Consider the following 20388-nt stretch of genomic DNA (forward strand, 5'->3'; position numbering starts at 1 on the left):
AGGGTGATTGCCTACATATTCTGGAATGTAAGGCGAATGATACGAAGCAGTATGCATAACCTGCTTCGGCTGGCTCTGTTGTGCTGCAGCCTCTGCTATCTCCTTTTGCTTTTGAATGGTAACATGACACATTCTGGTGGTATGACCCTTGCCTTCACCGCAGAATAAGCAGTAAATTTTTCTTGGTTGATCTCCAAATCTTCCCCCGAAGCCCCTAGCGCCTCTGCCTCTTGGCGCTGGCGGCCGAAAAGAGCTTTGTTGTTGCCCCGAAGCTTGCGAGGAATACTGTGACCTTTGCTGCTAACTCCCTTTGTCATCATTTTGAGTAGAATTGAGAATTGACCTGACATGCCTCGGATAAAACCTTCCTCCGAAGCCCCTGGTCATTTTAGAAAACCTGAGAGCTTCCTCCCTTCTTTGGCGAAAATCATTGTCAGCTCGAATATACTCGTCCATCTTCTGGAGCAGCTTCTCCAAAGTTTGAGGAGGTTTCCTGGCAAAGTACTAAGCTGAAGGTCCTGGCCGAAGCCCCTTAATCATGGCCTCAATGACAATTTCATTGGGCACTGTTGGTGCCTGTGCCCTCAGACGTAGAAACCTTCGGACATATGCCTGAAGGTACTCTTCGTGATCCTGGGTGCACTAGAATAAAGCTTGAGCAGTGACTGGCTTCGTCTGAAAACCTTGGAAGCTGGTTATCAACATATCCTTCAGCTTTTGCCATGAGGTGATTGTTCCTAGCCTAAGGGAGGAGTACCAGGTTTGTGCAACGCTCCTGACAGCCATGACGAAGGACTTTGCCATGACCGCTGTGTTGCCACCATACGAAGATATAGTTGCCTCATAGCTCATCAAGAATTGCTTCGGGTCTGAATGACCGTCATACATAGGGAGCTGAGGTGGCTTATAAGACTGTGGCCAAGGTGTAGCCTGCAGTTCTGTTGACAGGGGAGAAGTGTCATCAAAAGCAAAATTTCCATGATGGAAATCTTCATACCAGTCATCCTCGTTGTAGAAACCCTCTTGATGAAGCTCTCTGCGCGGGGGCCTTTGATTCTGGTCATCTTGAGCGAGGTGTCGAAGCTCTTCAGAGGCTTCATCTATCTGCTTTTGAAGATCAGCTAGACGAGCCATCTTCTCCTTCTTCCATTGAACCTGTTGATGGAGCATCTCCATTTTTTGTATTTCTTGGTCCAAGTCGTCTTCCGGAGGCGTTGGACTGATGGCCTTCCTCTTCTGGCTTCGGGCCTCCCTAAGAGAGACGACATCCTGATTGGGGTCCAGCGGCTGCAGAGTGGCAGCCCCTGTCGTTAAAGCTTTTTTCGGCGGCATGACGAAGGTGACGCTTGCCGAAGGTTTTCAAAACCCAAAAAGTGGAAGTGAGTTCACCGGAGGTGGGCGCCAATGTTGGGGGCTTGTTCTCAAATGCTATGAATTAAGAACAAGACAACATAAAAGTGTTAAACATCGAACTCCTTCGTCCTTAGAAACAGTATATCCCTTCGGGTATAATGAATCTCGGACGAAGGTTACGAAAGAAAAGACCTTCGTTAGTGTTGGAGCGAAGGCAAAGACGCCACCCTTCGCCCGAAGTCTCCGCTGCTTAGCCGCTGCTCTGACAGAGACAAAGCAGGCAGGGACACCCTTCGCTTGATCGGCACCAGACGAAGACCGGCGACGAAGGCATCCCACAATGCGGCCTCGTCCAGCTCAGAGGCCCACGTGCGATCCGGCCCATTGTAACGGGCCCTGCGTAGCCGCCGCGTGTTACGGGCCTAATTTGTAAAGGCATCCCTGTAATTACAGTCTGTAACCCTGCTTTATGGGAATATTCTGGGGATAACCTAGGTAGCTGAGGGCACATGTGTCCTTAACACAAGGCGCTGAACGCTCAGGTACCTATAAATACCCCCGCACAGTGCCCGTGAGAGGCCAGATTAACAGAGCTATTGCCTTCTTGCACGTAACTTTGTTGTCACCACTACTCACCCTTGTTGGCCTCCTTGCGACTGAGAGCAAGTTCCAACATTTGGCGCCCACCGTTCGTGCTACAAGAAAACCACCCGCGATGGCACCCAAGAGAGCTAACCCGAAGGCTGACGAGGCTGCGAAGGCAGCACTGCTCGCCGCAAGAAAGGGCAAGGCCCTCGCCCTCACCCAATCCACCCACCAAGAGCCCACTGAAGATAATGTTCCCCGCACCTGCGAAGACGACACCTTCCGCACCTGCGGCCCTGAAGGACAATCGCAGCCGCCCCCAGGCTTCGCCCCACTGGAAGGCGCGGACCTCACCGAGGACGGTGAAGTCCTCGGCGTCTCAGAGGAAGAACAGCTACAGCTGCGCGCCCTACGCCTCAAGAACCGCAATCTCCAGAGGCAGAAAGAGATACTGGAGGCCAAGCGCCAGCGTGTGTCCGCACTATCCAAAGTGCGGCAAATGATATGCGACGAAGAGCAGAAGGCCCAAGACCTCGACCGCGAGATCGCGCTGATGTAGCGCGAAGGCCACCCTGGCCTGCAGCAAGGGCCACCCCTCCAGTAGCGCGCACAACCGGAAGATACGCGCGAAGGCCACCTCGGCCTGCAGCATGGGCCACCCCTGCAACACCGAGCACAACCGGAAGACCCGCGTTTCCCCCAACGCGACTTCACCTTCCAGCACGCCGCGCCATTCCAAGGGGTCAACTATCTCGACGAGCGAAGTCCCCTGGCGCCACACCTGCAAGTGACGCCTTGGCCAGCTAACTTCCGAGCAGGAACCTATCCCAAGTACATGGGCAGCACCGACCCGGCGCAATACATAATGAGTCATCAGGTCGCCGTTGCATCCGCCGGAGGGGACGACGCCACAATGGCGAAGTCTTTCATCATCGCCCTAGAGGGCCCAGCTCTCACCTGGTTCACCAGATTGCATCCGCTGTCCATTCATTCATGGAGAAGTCTCAGGGACAAGTTCCTGCTCAACTTCCAAGGGTACCGCCCGGACACCGACGCCTTGGCCGAGCTCTCGCTTTGCAAGCAGCTGGAAAAGGAGACCCTGCGGGAGTATTACCGTAAATTTCTAACGCTCAAGTCACAGCTACCCTCCGTTGATGATCAGATCGCTATCCACTACGCCATCAGTGGCCTTCGTGTCGGCGTCCTCTACAGCCACTGTATTAGAGATCCGCCCAAGAACCTCCAGGAGTTATATCAGCTCTTTGAAAAATATGCCAAATCCGAAGAGCTCCACCAGCGCAAGGTCGAGTCACAGCGGAAACCCAAAGATGCCCCACAGTCCAGCCGCACGTGGACAAGAACTCCGCAGCCAGACTCCAGTCGAGACGGCCGCAGTCAGCAGCAAGTGCACAACATCGCCAACCAGCATCCCGCTGCCGACCCCCCTCGTCGCCAGGAATATCACCCCCAGGGCCGCGGAAATGGAACTCGTGGTAGGGGCCGAGGGCGCGCACAGCCGCCGCGCCGATTCTACTGCCTTTTCCACGGCGAAGACTGCGCCCACCAAACCAAAGACTGCCACGAAACGAAGGCCACCAGAGACAGAATGGCACGGGCGCAGCCAGCCGACAACCCCAGAATTGTCGCGCACAATTACCAGCAACCCCCTCCACCATATATCCACGCCCCCGCTCCGCATCCACCGCACCACGCTTACCAACACCATCGGGAAGTACAAATCGTACCTCCTCCACCCCCACCTCCACACCAGCAACATCAAAACATCCACCATGCCCCAAAGCAGGAAGACTTCGCCGATCAACCATATCGTGGAGTCATTCACATGATAACTGGGGGGTCCAGCGTTGACTTCGACACTAAGCGGCAGAAGCGGGACCACTACCGCATCATCAACCATGTCGCCGTCACTGGCCCAGTCGTGCAGACAAAGTGGTCCCACATACCGCTAACCTTCGACGCACGAGACGTCGACCTGCGCAGCGCCCCCCACATCGACACTATGGTCATCAATTGCACCGTGGCAGGCTGGGACTTGCACAAAGTCCTAGTCGACAACGGCAGTCAGGCGGACATCATCTTCCTCCACGCCTTCGACCGCATGGGTATAAGCCACAGCCTGCTCAAGCCTTCGGACAACCCGTTGTATGGCTTCGGCGGCAAGGGCACCTTTCACGTCGGCAAAATAGAGTTGCCCCTCTCCTTCGGTGTAGCACCCAATGCCCGAAGTGAGCAAGTGACCTTCGATATCGTGGATATGGTGTATCCATACAACGCCATCATGGGCCGGGGCTCCATCAATAAGTTCGAAGCCGCCATCCACGGACTGTACCTATGTATGAAGATACCAGGTCCGCTAGGCGTCATTACGGTCTACGGCAACCAGCAGACGGCGCGCAACATAGAGCGGGACATCGTGCCCGGTCAGAGAAACGTGCACTGCCTCACGACCCAGCGCGAGGTCCCTGCGCCTGCCAGCCCAACCAATAAACAGCACGACAAGGCACAGCTGCAGAGCCAAGACGGGACCAAGACTGTCCCCCTCGATCAGGCCACGCCCAAGCAGACAGTCACCATCAGCGAAGACCTTACCTCGCATGAAGAAGAGAAACTCCTCTGCTGCCTGTCCAAGAATAAAGATGTCTTCGCCTGGTCCGCCCTCGACCTGGTCGGAGTCAGCCGATCCATAATTGAGCACAGCTTGGGAATTGACCCTTCGGTGCGACCAAAAAAGCAGAGGCTTCGCAAAATGTCCGACGAAAAGACAGAGGCCGCCAAGGCGGAGGTGCATCGCCTCCTAGAGGCTAAATTCATCGAGCCAGTGGCTTACCCCACGTGGCTCTCCAATGTTGTAATGGTGCAGAAAAAAGCGGGAAATGGCGAATGTGCATAGACTTCACCAGTCTCAATAAGGCCTGCCCAAAGGACAATTTCCCGTTGCCGCGGATCGACAAAATAGTCGATAGCGCGGCCGGATGCGAGGTCATGTCACTCCTCGACTGCTTCTCCGGTTATCACCAGATATACATGAAGGAGAAAGACAAGGCCAGCACCAGCTTTATAACACCCTTCGGCACATATTGCTTCATCAGAATGCCGGAGGGACTCAAGAACGCCAGGTCCACCTTCTCCAGACTCACCAAAACAGTACTCGAAGGGCAGGTTGGCAGAAATATATTTACATATGTGGACGACATCGTCGTCGCCAGCAAGAATAAGGAGGACCATCTCGCCGACCTCGCCGAGACATTCGCGAACATGCGAGACGCACGACTCCGCCTAAACCCGGAATAGTGCGTCTTCGGTGTTCGTCAGGGCAAGATATTGGGCTACCTGGTGTCACACCGCGGCATCGAGGCCAACCCAACCAAGATCCAGGCCATCGTAGACATGTCGCCTCCGCAGTCCGCCCGGGACGTCCAGCGGCTGACAGGCAGATTGGCCGCTCTCAGCAGATTCATCTCCAGATTCACCGAGCGAAGTCTCCCCTTCCTCAAAACACTCCGCGGCGCAAAGGACTTCGCCTGGGGACCGGAGCAAGAAGCGGCCTTCGCCTCACTAAAACAGTACCTGTCGGAGCTGGCCACCCTCACAAGCCCCGACTCCTCGCTCCCCCTACTGCTCTACGTCGCGGCTTCGCCGCACGCGGTCAGCGCGGCACTAGTGCAGGAGCAGACAGTTGAGGGCGTGGTCAAGCAGTGCCCTGTTTACTATGTCTCCGAGGTACTGACACCGTCCAAGTGCAACATGACAGAGCTGGAGAAGATTGCCTACACAATCGTTATGTCTTCGTGCAAACTGCGCCACTACTTTGAAGCATTCAAGGTCCGAGTCACCTCAGACAGGGGACTCGGCGAATTATTCAGAAACCCGGAGGCATCGGTGAGGATTTCCAAGTGGGCAGCCAAACTATCCGGCTACCACATCAGCTTCGAGCCCAGGACAGCTATCAAGTCACAAGTCCTGGCAGACTTCGTCGTCGACTGGACTGGGCCAATAACGCAGCTAGACCCGTCCACAGAGAAGGTTTGGACTATCCATTGCGACGGCGCAAGGTGCCATGCGGGGGCAGGCGCCGCTGCAGTCGTCACCTCACCAGCCGGGGTCAAGCACAGATATGCAGCACGCCTCAGCTTTGCTCTGGAATCCGACAGATGCACAAACAATATAGCAGAATATGAAGCAGTCATCCTCGGCCTCCGCAAGCTAAGGGCCCTCGGAGTCACCACATGTATTATCAAAACAGACTCCAAGATAGTTGCCGGCCAGGTCGAGAAAGACTACACAGCAAAAGACCCCGCCCTTATGCAGTACCTCGCGGCCATCCGAAGTCTCGAGAGACAATTCAAGGGATTCACCCTGCAGCACATGGATAGGGCCAAGAACGAGGAGGCCGACGCATTGGCCAAGGCCGCCGCCAGGGGCGAGTCCTTGCCCTCCGATGTGTTCTTTCATATCATCGGCACGCCAGCCGTCCGGAGCCTCGAAGGGCTCCAAATAACTAACGACAGCGAGGGCCACCACATAGTCAACCTAATCATGACCGAAGACTGGCGGGCGCCAATAACCCTGTTCCTACAGGGGTACTATCATCCAACCGACGTCAGCGAGGCCAAGCGCCTCAGACATTGAAGCCGGGACTTCGCACTGATTGAGGGCCAACTCTACAAGAAGGGGGTTAGTCAGCCAATGCTTAAGTGCGTCACCGAAACCGAAGGCATGCAGATCCTACGTGAAGTCCACAGTGGCACGTGCGGCTCACACGCAGGGCCAAGGGCCCTGGCTGCCAAGGTGATCCGCCAAGGGTTTTACTGGCCCGCAATGATCTGCGCCGCAAATCGGGTCACAAGGTCCTGTGAAGCCTGCCAGAAGTTTGCTCCTCGGTCAGGCAGCCCCTCACAGTATACAAAGCTGATCGCCCATACATGGCCTCTCCAACGCTGGGGCCTGGATATTGTCGGGCCCCTGCCCACCGCTCAGGGGAACCTTAAGTTCGCCTTCGTCGCCGTCGAGTACTTCACCAAATGGATCGAGGCGAGGGCTGTTTCCACAATAACATCAAAGACAGCCCAAAAATTCTTCTGGCAAAACATTGTTTGCCGCTTCGGAGTACCGTCCGAACTAACAGTTGACAACGGCAAGCAGTTTGACAGCCAAGACTTCAAGGATTTTTGTTTCTCCATCGGCACCAAGCTTGCCTTCGCTTCAGTTTATCATCCGCAATCCAACGGGGTCGTGGAACGCGCCAATGGGAAAATCTTCACAGCCGTCAAGAAGATGCTCCTTGATGAAAAAAAGGGCAGATGGACTGATTTGTTACCTGAGGCAGTCTGGGCACTGAACACGACTGAGTGTAGGGCGACTGGGTTCACTCCATTCCGCCTTCTATACGGATCGGAGGCCATGACCCCGCAAGAAATAAAGCATGGGTCCCCGCGAACAATTCCGTCAGCCGTCCCCGACGTGGACGAGCCAACTTCAAAGGACCTCATTGACGGAGACCGAGTCTTTGCCCTACAGGCCCTAAACAAATACCAAGCCCAGATCAAAGCATGGCGCGACCACACAGTCATCCCGAGGGAGTTCAGCGAAGGGGACCTCGTACTCGTCCGGACAGCTCGGACGGAGTCCAGGGGCAAGCTGGAGCCCAAGTGGGAGGGCCCCTTTATAGTCAAGACAAAAGCTTCCCCCAGCGCCTACAGGCTCACAACGCCAAACGGCGAGGACCTGGAGCACTCCTGGAACATCGACAACCTCCGCAAATTTTTTGTTTGACTCATCAGGGCTGATTTCGCCCTTGTAACTCGCCAAAAACAATCTTGTACCGGCCCGCACTCTTTTCCTCCCGGGGGTGAGGTTTTTAACGAGGCGGAGCCATGTAATATATGAGAGAAAAATCCCCCGCAAAAACATGCGTCGAAAAAAGACCGCGACGACGGTCTTCGACATTCGACCAATTCGAGGTCACCGCGAGGCCAAGTGCTAGCCACCCTCGCGTGCGACAAATCCGCGCAGAAGTCGCCTAAGGGTGCAGCCGGACCAGCACAACAAGTGCGAAAAAACCAAAGTCTACCGCGAAGGCTATCCGCGCAGAAGTCGCCTAAGGGTGCAGCCGGACCAGCACAACAAGTGCGAAAAAACCAAAGTCTACCGCGAAGACTATCCGCGCAGAAGTCGCCTAAGGGTGCAGCCGGACCAGCACAACAAGTGCGAAAAAACCAAAGTCTACCGCGAAGACTATCCGCGCAGAAGTCGCCTAAGGGTGCAGCCGGACTAGCACAACAAGTGCGAAAAAACCGAAGTCTACCGCGAAGACTATCCGCGCAGAAGTCGCCTAAGGGCGCAGCCAGACCAGCACAACAAATGCAGAAATGACAACATCAAACCGTCCGCGCCAAGACCGACTATAATCGCACCAGCACAGCATAACAAAACACACCAGACAAAGTACACAACGCCTTCGCAGGCACATACAAGCGAAAGCACACGACTTTATCATACAAGCCTTTACACATATACAAGCGACGGCGCCACACTCTACATCGGCTCAACCTTAGGAATAATCCCCATCTCCCTATAATTAAATAACATTATCCTAAGCTCCTCACCCGCAAAAAGACTTCGCAGTTCCCCTTCCCCTGTACTCGCGGCGGCCGGCAAAGACAACAGTTCCTGCCGACCAGCCCTACTCACGCGAAGCCGAGCCCCCTCCTCCCCACTAACCCTACGCTTTGCAACCACCCTTCGTCGTCGGCGCCCGGTGCTAGGACCTGGCCCATCTTGTGTGTCCGCAGCATGTGGCGAGGCCTCCGCCGCAGCCACATCCAAGGCCGCAAAATAGTCCAAGTCCTCCTCCGACGATTCCTCAGACCACTCAACCGAGCTCCCAGAGTCAACGAAATAAAAAAACTCAGACGCAGATCCACCACTTTCATTACCACCTTCCGCGGTCGAAGCCGCCAAAAATTTAGTAGTAGCGGTTGCGTGCGCAGGCCCAAAATCTTGAACCTGCGCAGCAACCAAAATTCAGCAACATATCCAAAATTCCCTAACCCTCTACACCCACTAAGCCACCTGCGAAGGCCCTGACGTTGCGGGAGCCTCCACCGCTGGCTCCGCCGTTGCTTCCGCTATTGCCACCGCCGCCTCCGCCGCGGGATCTTCAGCACTCGGCGCAGCAGCTGCGAGGGCATCAGGCGCGCCTTCGGCCACCTTTGGGGGCAGGTCTTCGCCGGCCGCAGCGGATGCGGGGGCATCCGGTGTGTTTTCCGCAATCTCCGGGGTCGGCTCCAGAGCAACCCCAGCCACGGCCTCCGCCGGGGTCGGCTCCGGGTCGGGCAGCACGCTGTTCAGCGCCCCGAAGTCGTCCACCCGCTCGCCACGCTCCGCCTAAGACAAAACACACAAAAATTCAGCAAACACACGCACAGCCCACATCCAAAAAAAAACGCCAAACAAACGAAAAGGTTACCTGAGCCCTCGCCGTGTCAGCCCGCTCCCTGACCACCTCGCGACCGTGCGGACCCCACATCCGGTCGTAGATGGCCCCGACGGATTCCTTCACTACGGGGTCTTCAACCTTATAGATATCCCGCTCAAAATCTTCATCAGCCTGGTCGAAGACCTCGAAGTGTCGGCACCCTTCGCGGGAGAGCGCGTTCATCGCCCCCTCGCAGGTGACCAGGGAGGCGTACGACATAAACCCCCCCACGACAGTGGGGAGTGCCTACAGCTCCTCCTGCACCCACTCCAGACAGCGAAGCCCGGGCTCTCGGTCCGGCACTTCGAAGTCGCCGGTCCGCGCACCCAGCTCACGATATGTATCCACAAGCTGTGTGCGCGTCCGTTCAGCCTCCGCGCGCATCGTGGCCTCGGCCCGCTCCACCCGGCTCTCCAGAGCGATGAGCCGCTCCTGCAGCTGCTCGGCGCGCTCCCGGGCAAGATTGCCCTCCGCCCGTGCCAGGCAGGCCTCCGCCTGCGCAGCCTGCGCCTTGACGAGGGCCTCGTTGGTCTCCCTTCTCTTCCCCACCAACTGGCGCCGGAGGTCAGCCTTCTCTCCCTCCAGCGCGGCCACCTTGTCCGCCAGCTTGCGGCACTTGCTGTCGGCGGCCGATTTCTCTCGAACGGCGTCAGCATGTTGTGTCCGAAATCTCTCGACTTCGGCAGACACAACTGCCGTAAAGGCCCCCGACGCCGTGCGGTTGGCGAAGTCAGCCACCTGCACAACACACATAAGACCGCGGCGCCACTAAAAAAAATAAAAAAAAAGAGAGAGCGAAGTCTGGCTCAGCGGACCTGACTTAGCGACTCCACCACCTCCTTCAGCCGGCGGGACGCAGCGCCCGCCTCATCCCTCACAGCCGCGAGGGCCGCCACCTCGCCTCCGGCGCTAAGAGCCCCGCCCTTCGGCTTCGGCGCTGCGGCAGCAATCGTTGTCGCCGCGGCAGGCGCAACTATAGCAAGTTGGCCTTCATCCGACCCTGCGACGTAACGACGAATAAATAATAATAATATCAATAATAATAAAAAAAACGAGCCAACGACTTACCTCCAAGATAGTCGTCCACATTAATGTCGGTGCCGAAGTCGGCAACACGTTTGCTCGACAACGGCAACGCTCGGGCCGCCTTCGCGACCTCTGCCACTCCGCTGATCGGCGGCACCACCTTCGTCGATTTGGAGCCTCCGGCGCCTTGCTAGATGCAGGGGCGCCCGATTTCGCCGCCAGCGGCGGCTTGCCTCCGCCGGAGGCCGCAGCCTTCGCAGACCCCCGCTGCCTCTTCGGCCTAGCTTCAACGAGCCTGACGGCCGCCTGGCGCTTTTGCGCTGCTCCCTGGCGGTCCTTGTCCATCACTGCCGACACAACAGTAGCAATATTCCGCCCGTAAGGAAAAACTCTCCATTCACGAACCATGCGAGATGTAAACAAGTCCTCGCCAGCCGCGCGGGGGATAGGAACATTCCTAGGCCAGCAACCCCCGGTAACCCTCAGCATCCGAGCCGAAGACTCCCGGAGCTCGGGCGAAGAGATCCTTCCCCCCGGGACCGCACACGTTCCCATCAACTCTCTAGCAAAACTATCAGAAACCCCAAGTCCTCCCATAGCAGTACCTAATTTTCTCTTTTTAGAGGATGGGGCGGCCGCCGGCGCCGGGTCGTCTCCAGTCTCCACCACCGGCTTCTTCCCACGGCGGTCCACGTCGTCTTGACCAGGATAGCCGTCATACGGCAATTGATTTAATTCAAAAACCCTGTTCAGACGGTCGTTCGACCCACGGATGTCAAAGCTGCGCTGGCCCTCTGTCCTCGGCACATAACGTCCAATGAGCCGCACCGCCCCATCCTCCGCCTCACGCACAAAGGCGGCCGGATCGCGGTTTTGCAGATTCAGTGCCAAGGCAGGACTTCGCACCACCCTTCCACCATGAAAAGGCATCTGGCGAGGGCACACTTCGCCTAACGCCCAGCCATGCGCCAAGGGCCACACCCCGTACGCCACAAACTCTTCAACTAAATCGCGCCCACTGCTCTGACCGGCGGCGCACCGAAGGGCCCCTTCGTCCACATCCTCCTCTGCCACTTCAAAAGGCGGGTACGCTGAGTAAAAATGAGAGCACATCTCGGACACGGGGAGTCCCTCATGGCCTTCGACGGTACCCTCAGCAACATAAAACCAAAATTCATTCTAGTTGCCCCACTTGTTGCGGGCGCAAGGAACCAACTCCACCACCTGCATCGTGGTCTTGCCGGTCTTCGGCGTGAATGTGCAGGACCCAAACTGAGCAACTTCGTCCCCAATCATCCTCTTCTGCCAGTGCAAACAATAATACTTCGCAAAAACTTCAACCGAGGGTTGTCCGCCGTACGAAGTAGCCGCCCAAACATACTTCGACAGAGCCACCACGGCATTCGGTGTCAGCTGATGTATTTGAACATTGAACCTGCGCAGGACTTCGCTAACAAACCGGTGCGCAGGCAAGCGGAGACCAGCGGTGAAGAACGCCTCGAAAACAACCAATTCACCCTCCGGCTCGGGGACTTCCTCCGTCCCCGGGGCACGAGCAACTCCACCGCCGAAATAACCCAACCGCTGCATATCTTGCACGTGGACCGACGACATCCGCGACACGCCAAACTCAACAGAATCGTCGGTGCGCAACTCCTCCGCCATCAGACTACTCAGCGTCTCCTCAGACGAGGCGGCGGCCGGCGGCGAGGAATCAGCCGGCGGCGTAGCGGCAGCGGAAGAAGAAGAGGACGACATCGCTACGTACCGTCGGCGGTAGCGGGCGGTCGGCTTCACTCGCGCCAGATCTCCGGCGAACAAGAGCACGGCGGGCAGACGAGCAACAAGACGGCGGGCGGCTAGGGTTTTCGCGGAGCGCGGAAAGTAAAGTTCAAAAAGCGCCGGCCCCCGCCCCCTTTTATAGGCAGGGCGCGGCTCTTCGGGAAACCCGCAATCCAACAGGGCGCGGCGCTTCGGGAAACCCGCAATCCAACAGTACGCCGTCAATCAACGGTCACATCAAAAACCCCCGCGGAACCACTTCGAGCGAGGGCAGCGTCTCCGCCATCTAGCGACGTCTTCGGCACCAGGTGACTTTGTCGAACTGGTCCCTCGGAGGGCAAATGTTGGAGCGAAGGCAAAGACGCCACCCTTCGCCCGAAGTCTCCGCTGCTTAGCCGCTGCTCTGACAGAGACAAAGCAGGCAGGGACACCCTTCGCTTGATCGGCACTAGACGAAGACCGGCGACGAAGGCATCCCACAGTGCGGCCTCGTCCAGCTCAGAGGCCCACGTGCGATCCGGCCCATTGTAACGGGCCCTGCGTAGCCGCCGCGTGTTACGGGCCTAATTTGTAAAGGCATCCCTGTAATTACAGTCTGTAACCCTGCTTTATGGGAATATTCTGGGGATAACCTAGGTAGCTGAGGGCACATGCGTCCTTAACACAAGGCGCTGAACGCTCAGGTACCTATAAATACCCCCGCACAGTGCCCGTGAGAGGCCAGATTAACAGAGCTATTGCCTTCTTGCACGTAACTTTGTTGTCACCACTACTCACCCTTGTTGGCCTCCTTGCGACTGAGAGCAAGTTCCAACAGTTAGGTTGATAAATGGTTAAACAGAGCAACTATATATAATGTGAGAGTAATAATACCAGCATTATCATCGATATATTTCCATTATTAAATTCATAAAAACGAATTACAAATGTACCTTCAGATTGATGTAAAGTAAAGGTGCAAACGTGATGCGAAAAAGCGTATGCCAAGTCAGGGTGAACAATACGGGAGTACTGTTCACCTATTTATAGGCACGGGACGCAGCCCGTGTAAAATTACATTGATGCCCTTTACATTTATCAATAACTATAGTAATTCTTCGAGGTCCAATTTGGCTTTTGATCTTTAAGTCGGTTCCTCTTTTCTGTTATTGTGCCGAAGCCTTTCTGCACGTAGCTTCGTGATCGTCTTATCATTCGTCATGATCGTTTTTCATTCCAGTCAAGCTTCGTCTTAACCATGCTCTTGTATATTCGCGACCTGAGTCCGAAGGTGCCTGTTTCGAAGGTGCCTGTTCACATATTACACTTTGAAAATATTGTCAAACTATGTTTTTGAGGACCTTCGGGAGCCGAAGGCCCCCAACAAATAGATCACCTTTTAAACCTCAAATGACGTTTCTATGATATTGTGGGCATTGTATTCACACTAGAGGGTATTAGAGTACAACTAGTGGATGATGACGTTATTGGGCTAGCTAATGACCTTTTGTGATACCTGGTTTCCAATAATCCCCTCTATTCAAGGCATACCTAAATGGTGTTTATGTCCACTCAAGTAAAACATCGCACATCATTATACCACATCGTTTCTCAAAATAAAATAAAGACCATGGGAAATTTAGCCAAATTGCACGAGAGAACTGTCCAAACATAGGTTAAGGTTGTAAGACACCTTTTTCCACCATACAGTTGCTAAAAAGTTGGAATATAAAGAATTCAAAACAATAGATCACCTTTTAAACCTCAAATGACGTTTCTATGATATTGTGGGCATTGTATTCACACTAGAGGGTATTAGAGTACAACTAGTGGATGAAGACGTTATTGGGCTAGCTAATGACCTTTTGTGATACCTGGTTTCCAATAATCCCGTCTATTCATGGCATCCTTAGATGGTGTTTATGTCCACTCAAGTAAAACACCACACAAAAATAGTGTTTCTATGATATTGAGGGCATTGTATTCGCACGAGAGGGTATTAGAGTACAACTAGTGGATGAAGACATTAGTGTGTTAACTATAATCCCGTCTATTCATGGCATCCTTAGATTGTGTTTATGTCCACTCAAGTAAAACACCACACATCAATATACCACATCGTTTCTCAAAATAAAATAAAGACTATGGAAAATTTAGCCAAATTGCGTGAGTGAACTGTCCAAACATAGGTTATGGTTGTAAGGCAACTTTTTTTCCACCATACAGTTGCTAAAAAGTTGGAATATAAAGAATTCAAAACAAAAGATCACCTTTTAAACCTCAAATGATGTTTCTATGATATTGTGGGCATTGTATTCACACTAGAGGGTATTAGAGTACAACTAGTGGATGAAGACGTTATTGGGCTAGCTAATGACCTTTTGTGATACCTGGTTTCCAATAATCCCGTCTATTCATGGCATACTTAGATGGTGTTTATGTCCACTCAAGTAAAACACCACACAAAAATAGTGTTTCTATGATATTGAGGGCATTGTATTCGCACGAGAGGGTATTAGAGTACAACTAGTGGATGAAGACGTTATTGGGCTAGCTAATGACCTTTTGTGATACCTGGTTTCCAACAATCCCGTCTATTCATGGCATCCTTAGATGGTGTTTATGTCCACTCAAGTAAAACACCACACAAAAATAATGTTTCTATGATATTGAGGGCATTGTATTCGCACGAGAGGGTATTAGAGTACAACTAGTGGATGAAGACATTAGTGGGCTAGCTAATGACCTTCTGTGATAATATGTTAACTATAATCCCGTCTATTCATGGCATCCTTAGATTGTGTTTATGTCCACTCAAGTAAAACACCACACATCAATATACCACATCGTTTCTCAAAATAAAATAAAGGCTATGGAAAATTTAGCCAAATTGCGTGAGTGAACTGTCCAAACATAGGTTAAGGTTGTAAGACAACTTTTTTCCACCATACAGTTGCTAAAAAGTTGGAATATAAAGAATTCAAAACAATAGATCACCTTTTAAACCTCAAATGATATTTCTATGATATTGTGGGCATTGTATTCACACTAGAGGGTATTAGAGTACAACTAGTGGATGAAGACGTTATTGGGCTAGCTAATGACCTTTTGTGATACCTGGTTTCCAATAATCCCGTCTATTCATGGCATCCTTAGATGGTGTTTATGTCCACTCAAGTAAAACACCACACAAAAATAGTGTTTCTATGACATTGAGGGCATTGTATTCGCACGAGAGGGTATTAGAGTACAACTAGTGGATGAAGACGTTATTGGGCTAGCTAATGACCTTTTGTGATAACAGGTTTCCACCATATAGTTGCTAAAAAGTTGGAATATAAAGAATTCAAAACAATAGATCACCTTTTAAACCTCAAATGACGTTTCTATGATATTGTGGGCATTGTATTCACACTAGAGGGCATTAGAGTATAACTAGTGGATGAAGACGTTATTGGGCTAGCTAATGACCTTTTGTGATACCAGGTTTCCAATAATCCCCTCTATTCAAGGCATACCTAAATGGTGTTTATGTCCACTAAAGTAAAACATCGCACATCATTATACCACATCGTTTCTCAAAATAAAATAAAGACCATGGGAAATTTAGCCAAATTGCACGAGAGAACTGTCCAAACATAGGTTAAGGTTGTAAGACACCTTTTTCCACCATACAGTTGCTAAAAAGTTGGAATATAAAGAATTCAAAACAATAGATCACCTTTTAAACCTCAAATGACGTTTCTATGATATTGTGGGCATTGTATTCACACTAGAGGGTATTAGAGTTTAACTAGTGGATGAAGACGTTATTGGGCTAGCTAATGACCTTTTGTGATACCTGGTTTCCAATAATCCCCTCTATTCATGGCATCCTTAGATGGTGTTTATGTCCACTCAAGTAAAAGGCGAAGAAGCTCCTAAGGGAGGCTTACAGCGAAAAATAAACGCTGATTCCGCCGAAAGTAAAAGGCGAAGAAGCTCCTAAGGGAGGCTTACAGCGAAAAGTCAGCGCTCATACACCGAAAAGTAAACGGTGAAGCCGAAAAATAAACGGCAAAAAGATTTGAGTCATTCTCAAGGGAATGAGGGCTATGATTATGGTTTGCACAATGCATTACATCATGTCATTTGCAATCATAAACATTCATTTAGACATATATAGGATCATCATCGTCGTATCATGCAGAAAGGTCAAATGCTTCGGCTATGAGGAAAAACTTCGGAGAAAGAAGAAATTTTCATGCTTCGTTGTGTACGAAAAGAAGGGAAGGTGTTTTTCGCCTTCGGCTCCGTCTATTCATGGCATCCTTAGATGGTGTTTATGTCCACTCAAGTAAAACACCACACAAAAATAGTGTTTCTATGATATTGAGGGCATTGTATTCGCACGAGAGGGTATTAGAGTACAACTAGTGGATGAAGACGTTATTGGGCTAGCTAATGACCTTTTGTGATACCTGGTTTCCAATAATCCCGTCTATTCATGGCATCCTTAGATGGTGTTTATGTCGACTCAAGTAAAACACCACACAAAAATAGTGTTTCTATGATATTGAGGGCATTGTATTCGCACGAGAGGGTATTAGAGTACAACTAGTGGAAATTAGTGTTTCTATGATATTGAGGGCATTGTATTTGCACGAGAGGGTATTAGAGTACAACTAGTGGATGAAGACGTTATTGGGCTAGCTAATGACCTTTTGTGATAACAGGTTTCCACCATACAGTTGCTAAAAAGTTGGAATATAAAGAATTCAAAACAATAGATCACCTTTTAAACCTCAAATGACGTTTCTATGATATTGTGGGCATTGTATTCACACTAGAGGGTATTAGAGTATAACTAGTGGATGAAGACGTTATTGGGCTAGCTAAAGACCTTTCGTGATGCCAGGTTTCCAATAATCCCATCTATTCAAGGCATACCTAAATGGTGTTTATGTCCACTCAAGTAAAACATCGCACATCATTATACCACATCGTTTCTCAAAATAAAATAAAGACCATGGGAAATTTAGCCAAATTGCACGAGAGAACTGTCCAAACATAGGTTAAGGTTGTAAGACACCTTTTTCCACCATACAGTTGCTAAAAAGTTGGAATATAAAGAATTCAAAACAATAGATCACCTTTTAAACCTCAAATGACGTTTCTATGATATTGTGGGCATTGTATTCACACTATTTTTGTGTGGTGTTTTACTTGAGTGGACATAAACATCATCTAAGGATGCCATGAATAGACGGGATTATTGGAAACCAGGTATCACAAAAGGTCATTAGCTAGCCCAATAATGTCTTCATCCACTAGTTGTACTCTAATACCCTCTCGTGCGAATACAATGCCCTCAATATCATAGAAACACTATTTTTGTGTGGTGTTTTACTTGAGTGGACATAAACACCATCTAAGGATGCCATGAATAGATGGGATTATTGGAAACCAGGTATCACAAAAGGTCATTAGCTAGCCCAATAACGTCTTCATCCACTAGTTGTACTCTAATACCCTCTAGTGTGAATACAATGCCCACAATATCATAGAAACATCATTTGAGGTTTAAAAGGTGATCTATTGTTTTGAATTCTTTATATTCCAACTTTTTAGCAACTGTATGGTGGAAAAAAGTTGTCTTACAACCTTAACCTATGTTTGGACAGTTCACTCACGCAATTTGGCTAAATTTTCCATAGTCTTTATTTTATTTTGAGAAACGATGTGGTATATTGATGTGTGGTGTTTTACTTGAGTGGACATAAACACAATCTAAGGATGCCATGGATAGACGGGATTATAGTTAACATATTATCACAAAAAGGTCATTAGCTAGCCCACTAATGTCTTCATCCACTAGTTGTACTCTAATACCCTCTAGTGTGAATACAATGCCCACAATATCATAGAAACGTCATTTGAGGTTTAAAAGGTGATCTATTGTTTTGAATTCTTTATATTCCAACTTTTTAGCAACTGTATGGTGGAAAAAGGTGTCTTACAACCTTAACCTATGTTTGGACAATTCTCTCGTGCAATTTGGCTAAATTTCCCATGGTCTTTATTTTATTTTGAGAAACGATGTGGTATAATGATGTGCGATGTTTTACTTGAGTGGACATAAACACCATTTAGGTAAGCCTTGAATAGAGGGGATTATTGGAAACCTGGTATCACAAAAGGTCATTAACCAGCCCAATAACGTCTTTATCCACTAGTTATACTCTAATACCCTCTAGTGTGAATACAATGCCCACAATATCATAGAAACGTCATTTGAGGTTTAAAAGGTGATCTATTGTTTTGAATTCTTTATATTCCAACTTTTTAGCAACTGTATGGTGGAAACCTGTTATCACAAAAGGTCATTAGCTAGCCCAATAACGTCTTCATCCACTAGTTGTACTCTAATACCCTCTAGTGTGAATACAATGCCCACAATATCATAGAAACACTATTTTTGTGTGGTGTTTTACTTGAGTGGACATAAACACCATCTAAGGATGCCATGAATAGACGGGATTATTGGAAACCAGGTATCACAAAAGGTCATTAGCTAGCCCAATAACGTCTTCATCCACTAGTTGTACTCTAATACCCTCTAGTGTGAATACAATGCCCACAATATCATAGAAACGTCATTTGATGTTTAAAAGGCGATCTATTGTTTTGAATTCTTTATATTCCAACTTTTTAGCAACTGTATGGTGGAAAAAAGTTGTCTTACAACCTTAACCTATGTTTGGACAGTTCACTCACGCAATTTGGCTAAATTTTCCATAGTATTTATTTTATTTTGAGAAACGATGTGGTATATTGATGTGTGGTGTTTTACTTGAGTGGACATAAACACAATCTAAGGATGCCATGAATAGACGGGATTATAGTTAACATATTATCACAAAAGGTCATTAGCTAGCCCACTAATGTCTTCATCCACTAGTTGTACTCTAATACCCTCACGTGCGAAAACAATGCCCTCAATATCATAGAAACACTATTTTTGTGTGGTGTTTTACTTGAGTGGACATAAACACCATCTAAGGATGCCATGAATAGACGAGATTATTGGAAACCAGGTATCACAAAAGGTCATTAGCTAGCCCAATAACGTCTTCATCCACTAGTTGTACTCTAATACCCTCTAGTGTGAATACAATGCCCACAATATCATAGAAACGTCATTTGAGGTTTAAAAGGTGATCTATTGTTTTGAATTCTTTATATTCCAACTTTTTAGCAACTGTATGGTGGAAAAAAGTTGTCTTACAACCTTAACCTATGTTTGGACAGTTCTCTCATGCAATTTGGCTAAATTTCCCATGGTCTTTATTTTATTTTGAGAAACGATGTGGTATAATGATGTGCGATGTTTTACTTGAGTGGACATAAACACCATTTAGGTATGCCTTGAATAGAGGGGATTATTGGAAACCTGGTATCACAAAAGGTCATTAGCTAGCCCAATAACGTCTTCATCCACAAGTTACACTCTAATACCCTCTAGTGTGAATACAATGCCCACAATATCATAGAAACGTCATTTGAGGTTTAAAAGGTGGTCTATTGTTTTGAATTCTTTATATTCCAACTTTTTAGCAATTGTATGGTGGAAACCTGTTATCACAAAAGGTCATTAGCTAGCCCAATAACGTCTTCATCCACTAGTTGTACTCTAATACCCTCTCGTGCGAATACAATGCCCTCAATATCATAGAAACACTATTTTTGTGTGGTGTTTTACTTGAGTGGACATAAACACCATCTAAGCATGCCATGAATAGACGGGATTATTGGAAACCAGATATCACAAAAGGTCATTAGCTATCCCGATAATGTCTTCATCCACTAGTTGTACTCTAATACCCTCTAGTGTGAATACAATGCCCACAATATCATAGAAACGTCATTTGAGGTTTAAAAGGTGATCTATTTTTTGAATTATTTATATTCCAACTTTTTAGCAACTGTATGGTGGAAAAAAGTTGTCTTACAACCTTAACCTATGTTTGGACAGTTCACTCACGCAATTTGGCTAAATTTTCAATAGTCTTTATTTTATTTTGAGAAACGATGTGGTATATTGATGTGTGGTGTTTTACTTGAGTGGACATAAACACAATCTAAGGATGCCATGAATAGACAGGATTATTGGAAACCAGGTATCA

Source organism: Zea mays, chromosome 6 (genome assembly GCF_902167145.1).
Source record: "Zea mays cultivar B73 chromosome 6, Zm-B73-REFERENCE-NAM-5.0, whole genome shotgun sequence".
NCBI classification, from domain to species: Eukaryota; Viridiplantae; Streptophyta; class Magnoliopsida; order Poales; family Poaceae; genus Zea; species Zea mays.